Here is a 13473-nt window from a genome sequence, read left to right on the forward strand (position 1 = left end):
TTTGTATTGCAGTATGTCCCAGGAAAGCACCTCATCTTGGCAGACATGCTGTCACGATCATCGCCGGTTGCTCGAGACGACACCACTGGCGCAACTGACGACGTTGAGGTACATGCAGTTGCCGCCTTGGGCTACATGGTCACGAAGGCAACATGTCAACAGCTGGTAAATGAAACTGCCCGCGACGACTACCTCCAGGCAGTCATTTCTTGCCTGGCAACTGGCAAGAATGTCGACGGGGAACTTAAACCATTTTCGTCTGAGCTTTCCGTCGTAAATGGGATATTGTTAAAAGGCACGAAGGTGGTGGTACCAAAATCCATGCGGCGTGGCATTTTAGCGAGAATTCATGCCGGGCATTTGGGTCTACAGAAATGCAAAGAAAGAGCCCGTCGTCTTGTTTTTTGGCCCGGTCTCAGCAGTGACATCAGTGTATTGATCAAGGGTTGCCCGACTTGCCGCGAGTTTGCTTACAAGCAAGCGCAAGAACCAATGCTGATGCGCCCAGTTCCTCGATGTGCGTGGTATCGCGTTGGTGTTGATATTTTTTCTTTTGGGGGAAGTTCGTACATCCTGGCATTTGACGCGTTTTCTAACTTCCCAGAAGTCGAGAAACTTGTCGACACTACTGCAAGGACGGCAATCGCTGCACTCAGTGCCATGTTCGCCAGGTACGGCGTACCACTTGAAGTGTGCACCGATAACGGGCCACAATTTGCCAGTCACGAGTTCGCAGCCTTTGCAAGAGCATACGACTTCACTCACGTCACATCCAGCCCCCGCTACCCACAATCCAACGGACTGGCAGAGAAAGGTGTCCAGGTGGTAAAGCGGATCATGAAGAAATGTGAACATTCACAGGAAGACTTCTGGCTAGGTCTGCTGGCCTACCGCTGTACGCCACTGGAGGACGGCCGATCACCTGGGGAACTTCTTCAAGGCAGGTGCTTGAGAGCTAATCTTCCAGATTTTGGCGCTGTGCAGACAACTGTGGTCAAGAAGCACCATCAGAAGTGTGGCGGAAAGCCTCTGCCACCTTTGGCTGAAGGTTCTGTCGTGAGGATCCAGGACAAAACATGGTCAAAAAAAGGCACTGTCGTTGGGACTGCGGCTCCCAGGTCCTACAAAGTGCAAACCGAGGATCGGCGGGTGTTTAGGCGCAATAGGCGGCATCTTCTGCAAACCCGGGAGAAGTGTGCAGAAGACACTAGTGATGACGACAGCAGTTCGTCCGAGCGTGGGCCAGATAACTCCGGCCAATCTGCTCCGAATATCTCGCCTGGTGCCACAGCACGAACATCTGCTGACTTCCCTCGGCAACAGTCCGCCACCGACAGCTCGGCGCTCGGAGGCTGTGGGAACCATATGCCACTAACTCTGCCTGGGCCCACACCGGTTCCAAGAAGGTCGGCACGGACAGCAAAGCCACCTCAACGTCTTCAGTACGACGCTGCTTTTAATCAAATAGCTTGAACATTTGTCGTTTTCATTACCCCTCGGAAGATGTATCGGGCATGCGCTGTCTGCCTTATCGTGTCAGCGCATTGTCTTATCAGTGCTACCGCAAACTGTACGCTTGGCACTGCTACTGCCCCGCCCCCCTCCATCGCCTATAAAAGGGCGTGCTAATAAACCCTTCCTGTTCTTCTTGTTCCTGCCACCATGTAGTTGCCTCTATCCTTAGTGCGACACACATCACGATACAACCATGAGTGCAGTGTCGTGTGTGTGCGCACAGGTGAAAGCTCTAGGCCCCTCCCACTCCGGCAAGGGCGTCCTCAACCTAGGGACTTTAGGGAACAAGAAGGATATAAAACTCGACAACGGATGCGGCAGAATCGTCTCACTTCTAACCACCAATGTAAAATGTAAATAAACCTATTCTCCTTTCGCCATCTACCTCTTCGCTCAGCGGCACTCCTGTCCTGAACCCTCAACTCCAACAGTGCGTATTCGGGGATACTGCGGCAAGTAGGCCCTTGCATGTGTGCGCGCCTCTGTGTTTGTGCTTCGGTATTTTTAGTGGCCGGTTGTCAAAGAAGCTGAGAACAATCAAGACAGCGGACGAGAAAACGACGAGCGGCGAGTAGTGTACGTGTGCAAATACTCGACTGTGCGGTTGCGCGAGCAAGATGGAGCGAGGTGTATGAAGCTGCGAGCGTGCATTTATCTTGTAAATAAGTGTTCGTTGTATATATAGTCATTTTTTGTTTTCAACGTACGCATTCAACCGTTTTTTCAATCAATGTGTATATATTTTTAACACTACCAACCCCGAAGAACTCCATAGCCAGCTTTGTCTCGCGCGGTTCCGAATGATGGACATTCGGCGCTTCTTCAAGCGTCAGCGGTTGTCTGACGAAGCGTTATCCAAATGCGCCCCTGCAGATTCTGGTGTGATATGTGACAACGGTGTAGCATTTGAACAGAGTGATGCAAGCTTTTATCACCGGACAGTAGCTGATGTCGTCGACTCCATGGAAGGGACTCTGTCAACAGTGAGTTCAGGTAATGCAGCAGGCCGAGATGATTCCATTTCTCCTTTCTTGGGATTTAAGTCCGGATTTGACCAGAGCGATGCAACCTTTCATCACCGGACAGTAGCCGACGTCGTCGTCTCCATGGAAGGAACTTCACCAGCGAGCTCCGGTCACGCAGTAAGCCGAGACGATTCCCTTTCTCCTTGCTTGGGATCGAAGTCCGGAGACAACATCAAGAAAACAAATAACTTGCCTCAAGAATATGACTTAGGAGAGTTTCTAGGCAAAGCTAAACTCACTGGCATACCGGACTTTTTGAAGTTACGTCTTCTTACTAAGCCATGGTCACCAAATGTTACATACGATTTTAAGAAGGATGTAACACCTGGAAAGAGGCCTTTTCGACATCAATGGCTGGGAGATTACGCCCCCTGGCTTGCGTACTCAGCGACAGCGAAAGGCGCTATTTGTCGTTTTTGCGTCATTTTTCCTCCACGTGTTCACCGGGGTACTCAAGGAAGTTTTATCGTGCGCGCTTTCAGTAACTACAGAAAAATGCACGAGGCGTGCAGGGATCACGTAAAATCCCAATGGCACCAGGAGGCAATGACGGCCTCACAGAACTTTATGGATGTGATGAAAGGCAAGCAGCTACCCGTTGTAGAGCAGCTGAACAGAGCACTCCACGCGCAAGTTGAAAGGAACCGTGAGAAACTATTTCCAATAGTTTCCACCATTTTTTTTTGCGCGACGCATGACTTGCCAATTCGCGGCAAGCAGTCCGATAGTGGAGTCTTCAATGATCTGCTTGACTTTCGTGTAGAAGCTGGAGATACTCTACTTCAGGAGCACTTCGCTTCTTCTGCTGGCAATGCCAAGTACACTTCTGTCCGCGTCCAGAACGAGATCATCACAATCTGTGGCGACATCCTGAAAGAGCAGATAGTTACCGAAGCTAACAAAGCGTTTGCTTTTTCCGTTCTTGCTGACGAAACTGCAGATATTTCAGGAAAAGAGCGGATGTCTATAGGCGTTCGCTTTATTGACAAGGCGGGAGCCGAAGTGTGCGTTCGAGAGCAGTTTTTGGGATTTGTAGAGCTGGAGCAATTAAACTCCGCTTGCATCGCCGCGACAATCTTGAAGTTTTTGACGAATGTCGGGCTGATTCTTTCGAACCTCGTTGGACAGGGGTACGATGGATGCTCTACAATGGCTGGAAAAGAAGCTGGAGTGAACAAAATTATACAAAAACAGTTCCCGAAGGCACTATTTTTCCACTGTGCAAGTCACAAACTAAATCTCGTCATCAACGATCTGAACGACGTCTCTGAAATTCGAAACACAATTGGCATAATCAAACAAACCATAAACTTCTTCCGCGAGAGCGTACTCCGGAGAAAATTGGTGCCGAACATTCCGATGCTGTGTGAGACAAGATGGTCTGCAAAATATAAGTCTATTAGGATCTTCTCTCAGCATTACGTGGCCATAGTCGAAGCACTCGAGGAGCTCGCGTCCACGGAATCATGCTCGAACGCTGCAACTAGACAACGAGCTCACATCCTCTACTGCGCAACAACAAGCTCATCTTTCATCGTCTGCTTGCATATTGTAGCGAAGTACAGCGCTCGGCTCGAACCAGTTACGAACATTCTGCAAGGTGTATCCATGGACTTCCATTCTGTGCATGGCCACATCACTGAGCTGCAACGTATTTTTCGCGGCCACCGGACGAACGCTGTAGAGGAGTTCTCTAACGTCATGAATGCAGCAAGGGAGGCAGCCAATCACTTAAATGTGGTGATATCTGTGCCAAGACAAGTCTCTCGTCAGGCCCACCGAGACAACTACGGGATTCAGTCGCCGGAGGAATACTACCGTGTGGCAATATATGTGCCGTACTTGGACTCCCTCACTGCTTCTTTAGCTCGGCGCTTTTCTGAAAGCAATGAGAGGAGCTTCAAACTTCTCCAGCTGCATCCATCAAAAATGAAGCACTTGAGCCGTGTTGAGTTCGCTGTTCTCGCCGAAGAACTCCAGTGCTTTTACGGCATCGACAACTTCAAGGAAGAGGCCATCTCTTGGTACGAGATGTGGTGCAACAAAACTGGGGACCCATCAGAAATAACTTACTGCGAGCTTCTACATCAGGCCAAGACATTCTTCCCTGGTGTTGCAAAAGCCATTGAGGTGGCTTTGGCTTTGCCAGTTACTACCTGTACGGTCGAACGCTCCTTCAGTACAATGAGGAGAGTGAAAACGTGGCTACGCTCAACGATGACAAACGACAGACTGGACGGCCTTTGTATGATGAGTGTGCACCGAGAGCGTGTAATGAAGCACAGGAATGAATTTATCACCCGTGTCATCACGCAATTCGCCCAGAAAAATCCGAGGCGTCTACAGTTGCTGTTTACTGACTGACTGTCGTTGCGTGTTTGTGAACATATTGTGCTGTGTGCTGGTCATCAATCCGGGTGTGTCGAGAACCCGTATGCAGCAAGACTGAGCACTCTTCTCCACGAAGTGATAGTATCTTTTTGCATTTTTATTAATTTTAATTGTTTCTTCGTTGATAAACTCCAATGTATCTCTCCTAGCCACGCTTTAATTTGCTGTTTGTAATTTTTCTTTCATGTGTGTATTTTACTTATTTATTTTATTTATTTATAAATAAATAAATTTACTCCGCAAATAGTGCCTTTTTGCTACGAACATAACCCCCCCCCCCCCTCCGGCGCCAACAGCCAATGGGGCCCCCCCCTGCAAAAAATTCTGCGGACGCCCTTGACTATACTGCAGTATTTTTTGGGACGTACATCTAACTTGCTATGTATAACTTGCTCATTTCTCTCATGTCTGTGGTTCGCTACAACTGAAACTTAAGAGATATGGTCCCGCTCAAACACCGCCCTCATAAATTGCGTCACTGTAGTCGTCTCCTTGAAACCACGGGCAGGAATGATTAATTAGGCAAGACGGGCAGCCACCGACCAGCGGTACCTGTCAACCAGGAAAAACGTTCGCTCCGCAAAACAAGGAATGCAGTGTTCCTCTCCTCAACCCTGTGTGCTTTTATCAAATCGAAGTTGCGGAAAGATGTAGTGTCAGCTGTCTCTAGCGGCTGGATCCTAGAGACAACTATGGCACGCGAGTTTGGCTGTGGTGCTCGTGGGAAGTATCAACTTTAATGTACACGTAACACTTTCCAAAGTGGATAGCTAGATACCCGCCACCAGTACTCATTTAGAATTAGCAGCGGACGCCATTTGCGAAGGTCGTGACTTTGCCGCACAGCTGTGGTATTCGGCCTCTTTCAGTAACATTATTTCTCAGCAAAATTATTGTAGAATAAGGGCCAATATACTTGGACAAAATGTTGAAAAGTAGAATATTGTGAGGTACCATTACGAGAAACAATTGAAAGTAATCATCCATTCTTCCGGTATGTAGCAAACTCTTTCTTTTAAAACATTTTTATCGCTCGCATCGAATAGCTGACTGGCGTAGAAAACGAATAAGAAACATTTCTGACGATAGCAAAAACGTTAACTGCAAAAAAAATTGAAGCCTTCTGAGCGGAAATCTAGGGATATATTGATTTTTACAGTGAAACCTTACAATATCTGAAAAAAAATTGCATTCATAAACTAGTTCCAGTTTTAAAACGCTTTCCCCAGAATTGCTAGGTACGTATTCACTGAAGTAGAAAACAGTCTATGAAAACAAGGAAAGCATAACAAGACATGAGTTTTGAATATGTTGGTATCGGGTAGCGAATGATAATTATTGTACGTCTAAAATGATACAATATAGTAGATAACTTATCCTTTTCTGCTCCCCAGAACGGATGATGTATAATCAGCGATTCTTATCAAGGCCGAGACTGCGGACAAGAAGAGATATACGAGGGTAATCTGTAATCTAAGCGACGCCGGTTCATTGTAAACAATGCATGGAAGTTTTATTTGGATCATGACACGCTTAAACGACATTCAAGAACACCTCTCATTTGAAAACATCTTCTAAATGAACCTTAGATAGCAATTCGATAACAAAAAGCTCAGATAAATAAAGAGGGAAATGAGAAAAACTATTTGAGACAAGGAAATTTAACACGTCTGCAGTAGGAAATGGAAATTCAAAACAATAATTTAAAAAGAAGAGAAAGTCACTCTTTTAATACTGAGTGGCGCGCTTTGACGAATGACATAGCGAAGAGGCAACACAAAAGGAACTCTTGTACGTGCGTCTCAGCGACAGACACACAATTCCACGTGGACATGAACTTGTTCAAACGATAACAGCACACAAATGCTGGAAGCAACCACCATGTTGTGGCCAACAAAAACAGAACAAGTAAGCAAGTCTGGTCGAGCCTTTAGTGCTCTTTGCCTAAGTGCGGTCCCTCGGAAAGAACGTGTCTTCGGAAACCGCCGCCGTTCTGTCATCCTGTCCAAGTCACTCCGTCCTTTCAAATCGCAGCTCAAAATCGATCAGCACACTAGAGGTAAGAAGGACGTTTTCGGATGTTCCCGCCGTCGAAGTTGCTGAAGTTAAGCGGCTTTGATCCACACAGCAACTGCTCTATTTCAAGCCTTTTCATTTCACCTTTCATTGCTTTGGACTGACGTACAGTTATTGGGGCGTGTTGAGGAGTCTCAGAATTAATCTCCCGTTATCGCGATACAAGTAGGAGTACCTATGTTTGCATGCCGCACGCGGGCGTCGGGGCCAGTTGTAGTGAGTGCCGCCACGTCCTCCGTGGTAAATGCGGCCGACAGGTGCGTTTCATATTCTCTGAGTGGAACCGAAGTAGTGAAGCCACAACCGAAGAAGTCATCGATTGCTTTTAATTCCTTTCGTTTGGCTCTCGGAAAATGTTGCAGCATATATTTAGTCGGTTTCAGCCCGTGTGTGCATGCGTGTGCGTGCGCGTGGAAGCGGACACTCTTCTTCCATTTTATTCAATTCTTTTCATTTGCCTTCTTCTGTAATCTTCTCCCGGCAGGTGTAATCACCGCATTTACTTTTACATCATTGAAAAGAGGCTCATCCATCTGGGTAATGGAGGTTTTTAGTATACCTTGAAAACAACTAAACGAAAAGAAAGCTTATTTGCCTTATTTTGCGCCTGTGACTTTCTGCATTCATGCGAGAGTTTTCTCTTTGGCATAAGGAAGTCACTCATGTGCCGTCTGGAAATTATTGACTCAGTGAATCAAACGCAAGATTTTTAAGTGTCAAGTTGACTGAATGTATTATGAATGCATTTCTAGCCAAAGCACCGGGTGATTGATAGCACTCCGGCGTCATTCATAGATAAACGAAACTCGAAATGTAAAAGTGAAATTGAAACACTGAGTCTGGCATGCGGGATATCGGTCTTCAAGGACGCATATCTCTTTCTATCCACAGAGCTTTGCTGAGGATTAAGCTTATAACCAATAGTGAACCGTCGAAAACCTCGCTTGGATATTTATACGAACGAAGCAGAAATACTGGAGAAACAAGCCTTTCTGTAAGCTGACATCAGTGCTCACGAACTCGGGCAGGAGCGGCTCTGACTCTTTCTGTGAGTCATCGGTGGCGTGACAAACGTTTCGAAGTGACTGACAAGTTTCCCCATTGTGATGCTGCGCCAGACCAGTGTGACGAAAAACTCTTGCTGTGGACTTCCCGGCTACAGCTTCCGTGAGACGACGCTTCCTAAGGAATGTAGGCCTGCGATGGGACGTTGTAGGCGACTATCGCAAGTGGACTCATGATAATCGCTTTATCGAGAACTTTTGCCACTTTTTAGGCCAGGCTTGTTTCAAATCCTTCTTACAACTTTATTTCCCTTTTTCATTATGCCTAATGGCAAACGTCTCGGTTTAAAAAAAAAACTCAGATTTCAATGGTAATGTTTCACACCAGAGATGCAGTGACCATGTTTGATTGCTCTACAAGTTTTCCACATAGCACATGGTCAGAATGAAGCTTGTCGTGTTCCGTGTACACTTGATTGCGAAAAAAAAAACGGAGGAGAGAACACGCTCGTGTTGCCTATTTCGAAGATATATTCGGGAAACTTCCCAAAATGAACTAATAACTAGCAATGAATGTCCTAAACTCAGCGCGTATTAACAGTGGTCTTTGAAGTAATTACTGAAATCGCCTGCATAGCAAAATTATTATACTGTTTTTGTAGTGCTGATTGTATGCTGCGATAAACAGTAAAGTCTCAAGGCGAACCTTAATTTCTAGAGGCCGGATTTTTAGGCACTAAAAAGCGCGTTTTAGGCGCCATAAATAGGCGCCTAAAAGTGCATTTTAGGCACCTAACGGAGAAAAATAGGCACTATAAACTTTATCAAAAGTACACACAGTTCCGAACTTCGGCGCGCAATATCTGCCGTAAAATAAAACAAAAACACAGCAGGAATTATTTGGGACCTTAAGCAAGGTGCGAACATTAGAAGTAGTTTTTTTTTAAGGCTGTCACGAAATTTTTCGTACAATACAAATGCTTCAGCAAAGCAAAAGGGACGGTTACCAACCCTTTTAAAACATTTTATTATACCTCAAAACAAGCAATTCGCTTGTCGTGTACAAAAGTAGATACAATGAACACCTTAACAGGAGGCCATGTATTTAGAAATTGATAGAAACATTGTCAATTCAAAGCATCTGACAAGTGAGTTCAGTCTTCGCTCACACAGCAATTGAACTTATTTATTGCAGGCATACACGATGCTTCAACATTAATAAATATGTTGTCATTTGTGTAAGCAGTGTTTTATAGTTTGTGGCTTCACGTGTCTGGAGCCACGCGACTATCAAATGGGGCTTGCCATTAGAAGGGTCTGGAAACCATAAATACAAGCTGCTAGAAAATGTTACACACAGTGCTGCTTGATGCGAAATATGCCGAAAAGAATCATAATTCTGCACGGGCTTACGTACATCCACGAGGATCCATGGTAAAATAAACATCATCCATTTAGAAATCACTGTTAAAGCTATGGAAGCAGAAGCAGACAAGCACCGTCTGGGGCACAAGGAACGAAAATAAGGCAGGTTACCCAGGAGGAAATTTTAATCAGTTAAACTGCTTCCAGCAGGTTTATGGAACATTTTACAGTTGGTTTCTATTGGAACCAACTGGGAATTATTTGGACGAACCTATAACTTACTCCGTATACTTTCCGAAATGTGGTGCCATCTGGTCAACTACCACTTTAACAGCCAAAGTCATCAACGAGCTGCCACGATAAAATGGCAGAAAATAGGAAAAAGGTTGCTTCGATATTTTCGGCTGACGTGGTTGGTATTGAGTACACAGCCGGCGTAGGTGCAGCGATCACCACAGCCAACTGACGAGGTCATCTAATGTTGCCACGTGTGTGTTCTACTCAAAACCGAAATGGATTCGAAAGCAAACAGAATCTGAAAGCAAAACCACAGCATATTTCAGGTCCCTTTTCTGTAAAATAGGGCATTTTTAGGCACCGACGTCGGAAATAGGCATTTAGAGGCACTGACCCCCAAAATAGGCATTTATAGGCACTATAAAAAGAGTATTAAACATATTGTCAACACCTAATTCGTGCTCATATGTAAAAATGGTGCGCCTACGAAGCGTTGAAAAAAATAGGCATTTGCCTAAAATCCGGTCTCTATTAGTTTCTTTCAATAAACCCTTTGGCTGCAGAGAATTCTTTTTGTTTTTCAAATTAAAAAATTGCACAATAACTTCGGCCCTGTTTAGAATTACTGATATGCAGTCTGGGGGGATTTGTTGTTTCCCTCCACAAATTCTTCACTTCAGTCTCAAAACTTCATTACTGCTCATGCGGAATGCCCCAAAGCTCTGCCACAACCTCTACCACCATCGCAACCTCTGAGCTGACAGAAGCCACATGCAAGCGCCCACCAAAGCAACAATTTCGGACACTCACAACACAGCGTGTCGCGTCACGTGCTACCAGTGTGGATTTCGTGCTTTCTAGGGTCAGTCCAGTTTTAAGGCTTTCTCAAGTTTACTTGCCATGTGAGTGAGCAAAAGCGACGTGACCTGCGTGTCAGCTCGAGAGCGACACGTTCAGAAGGAGGTGCGTAGGCACGCCGTGGCTTTTTGTGATATTTGTTTTTTTTTTGTGCGTGTTTCAACACTGGCGTGAGTTATTGCTCTTAAACAAAGCGCGAAGCACTCGTTGCATTGCAGGCACCAGCGGCTGCACATCAAATCAAAACACCGGTAGCGGTCTTCAGTGAGATGCCGTATCAGGTCCTAGTGAAGGCAGTTAACAGCATGCACGCCGAAGAGTTTTACACAAATCTATACAGTAGCGATTGAAACAAAAATGTTACTAAGGAAGGCAGTAGAGCACAACAATGGGACATCCCGCCAGTAACGAAGGAGGAAGTAAAGAAAGCCTGAGGAGCAACGCCGTAGGGGAAGGCAGCTGGTGAGGATCAGATAACAGCAGATTTGTTGAAGGATCGAGGAGAGATTGTGCTCGAAAAACTAGCCACGCTCTATAAGCAATGCCTTGTGACGTCGAGCGTACCTACAGCTTAGAAAAACGCTAACATAAGAAAGGAGACGTCAAGGACTTGAAGAATTACAGACCGATCAGCTTATTGTCTGTTGCCTACAAGGTATTTACTAAGGGAATCGCTAATAGGGTCAGGACCACCTTAGACTTCAGTCAACCAAATGATCAGGCAGGCTTTCGCAAAGAATACTCGGCAATAGACCATATTCACGCAATGAATCAGGTGATAGAGAAGTGTGCAAAATATAACCAGCCCCTATATATATATAGCGTTCATAGATTACGAGAAAGCATTCGACTCGGTAGAAACCTCAGCAGTCATGCAGCCATTGCGGAATTAGGGTGTAGAAGAGTGTTATATGAAAATATTGGAAGATATTTATAACGATTGCACAGCTACCATAGCTCTCCATAAAGTCAGCAATAAAATTCCAATAAGGAAACGTGTCAGGCAGAGAGACACGACCTCGCCTACGCTATTCACTGCCTCTTTACAGGAGATATTCCGGGGCCTGAATTGGGAACAGTTGGGGATAAGAGTTAATACAGAATACCTAAGTAATTTGCGTTTCATGGATGACATTGCCTTGCTAAGTCACTCAGGACATGAGTTGCAAAGCATGATCAAAGAATTAGACAGGCAGAACCGAACGGTGGGGCTAAAAATTAACATGCAGAAAACCAAAGTAATGTTCAACAGCCTAGCAGGGGAACAGCAATTCGCAGTTGGTAGTCAGGTGCTGGAAGTAGTAAGAGAATATATATGTTTAGGGCAGGTAGTGACAGCTGATCCGGATCGTGAGAGGGAAACAACTAGAAGAATAAGAATGGGGTGGAGCGCATATGACAGGTTATCTGAGATCATGAATGGCAGTTTACCAATATCCGTCAAGAGAAAAATATACAACAGCTTTATCCTACCGGTACTCACCTATGGAGCAGAAACGTGGAGGCTAACAAAGAGGGTTGAGCTTAAGTTAAGGACAACTCAGCGAGCTATGGAACGAAAAATGACAGGCGTAAAGTTAAGAGATAGGAAGCGGGCGGAGTGGGTGAGGGAACAAACGCGGGTTAGGGACATCCTAGTTGAAATTCAGAGGAAGAAATGAGCTTGGGCAGGGCATGTAATGCGAAGGAAAGATAACCGCTGGTCCTTAAGAGTAACGGAGTGAATTCCAAGAGAAGGCAAGCGTAGGAGGGGGCGGCAGAAAGTTAGGTGGGCGGATTAAGAGATTTGCGAGAATACGGTGGCCGCAACTGGTGAAGGACAGGGTTAATTGGAGAGACATGGGAGAGGCCTTTGCCCTGCAGTGGGCGTAGTCAGGCTGGTGATGATGATGATGATGATGAGGCCAGAAGAACTTTCGTTTATTTCGGTGCTTATTTTGCACCTGGGCGCTCGTAAATCTTCTTATACGTACATTATAGCACGGAGCGCGCACTGTGAATGTCAGATACACTGTCATCATGCCATGGCACGCGTCCTATGCACTATCGAGGTGGTCATCGCTAACACAGCCTCGTCGCTACAGTTCCTGCCGTTTCACAGCTTCTGATAAGAACTGAATCAACCACGGCTTGTACCTAATGTCTGTTGGCAAGCCAGGTTCCCCAAGCCATCTTGTGCGAGATTGATTGAAAAGAGTCCTTTGTTAAAAGCGCTCATGTGCACATTGCTCGCGACATCTGTGCGGGCATGAGGCCTCACGGTTGTCACGGCGACAGAGGCGGGTGCTGATTCGGTTGTCGCAGACGCTAAGACCTTCTGACGCTAAGGCCTTTTGCCACAAATCCCGCGAGCCTTGCCCAGAGTAGCGCAACGGCCGTTCTTTAGTGAGTCAGTGGCAGGACCCGATCGCTCTACCGGGAATGACGGAGAGCTATGGGAAGTTCTGCGAGCTTTCTTCTACGAAGCTCCGAATGTTCCTGGCATTGCCAACGGCAGCGGTCGTCGAAGTTCAACACTGACGGTACATTCCTTCGTCGTGGTCATTGTTGTAAATTTTGTATCTTAATGACGGGGTTAGCGCAATGTTGGTTCTGTGTTCCCTTCGGTAGCTCCTCCGCATGGGGGAAATAGGACGCGCCTGTTTCTCGGCGTGTTCTTCTCGTTCTCCGCGGTGGTGCTCAAGGGTCTTGTGGTGTGGCGACTTCGAGATTTCTTTACGGCTGAGAGGTCCAAATGGCGAGTGTGAGCACCCGCTGAGGTGGTAAGAACGTTCGGCGTGAACGCTATCTTGTGTCCTGCTGCTCACGCACTGTTGTTGGCCCGTGGCCCACTCATGGCCTTCGATGCCTTCGTGTGCAGGCGGCCAGGGCATCGTCGCAGTGGTATTTAGTTTGCGGTTGAGTTTCTGAAATGTTGTTAATCCCTGACGATGGTGCGTTATTTTCACGGGCGCGCGCTCACTTGTCTGCAAGTTTTATATGGCTGAATCGAATCCGTTAAG

Source organism: Amblyomma mixtum, chromosome 1, assembly GCF_055824585.1.
Source record: "Amblyomma mixtum isolate Tamu chromosome 1, ASM5582458v1, whole genome shotgun sequence".
NCBI lineage: Eukaryota > Metazoa > Arthropoda > Arachnida > Ixodida > Ixodidae > Amblyomma > Amblyomma mixtum.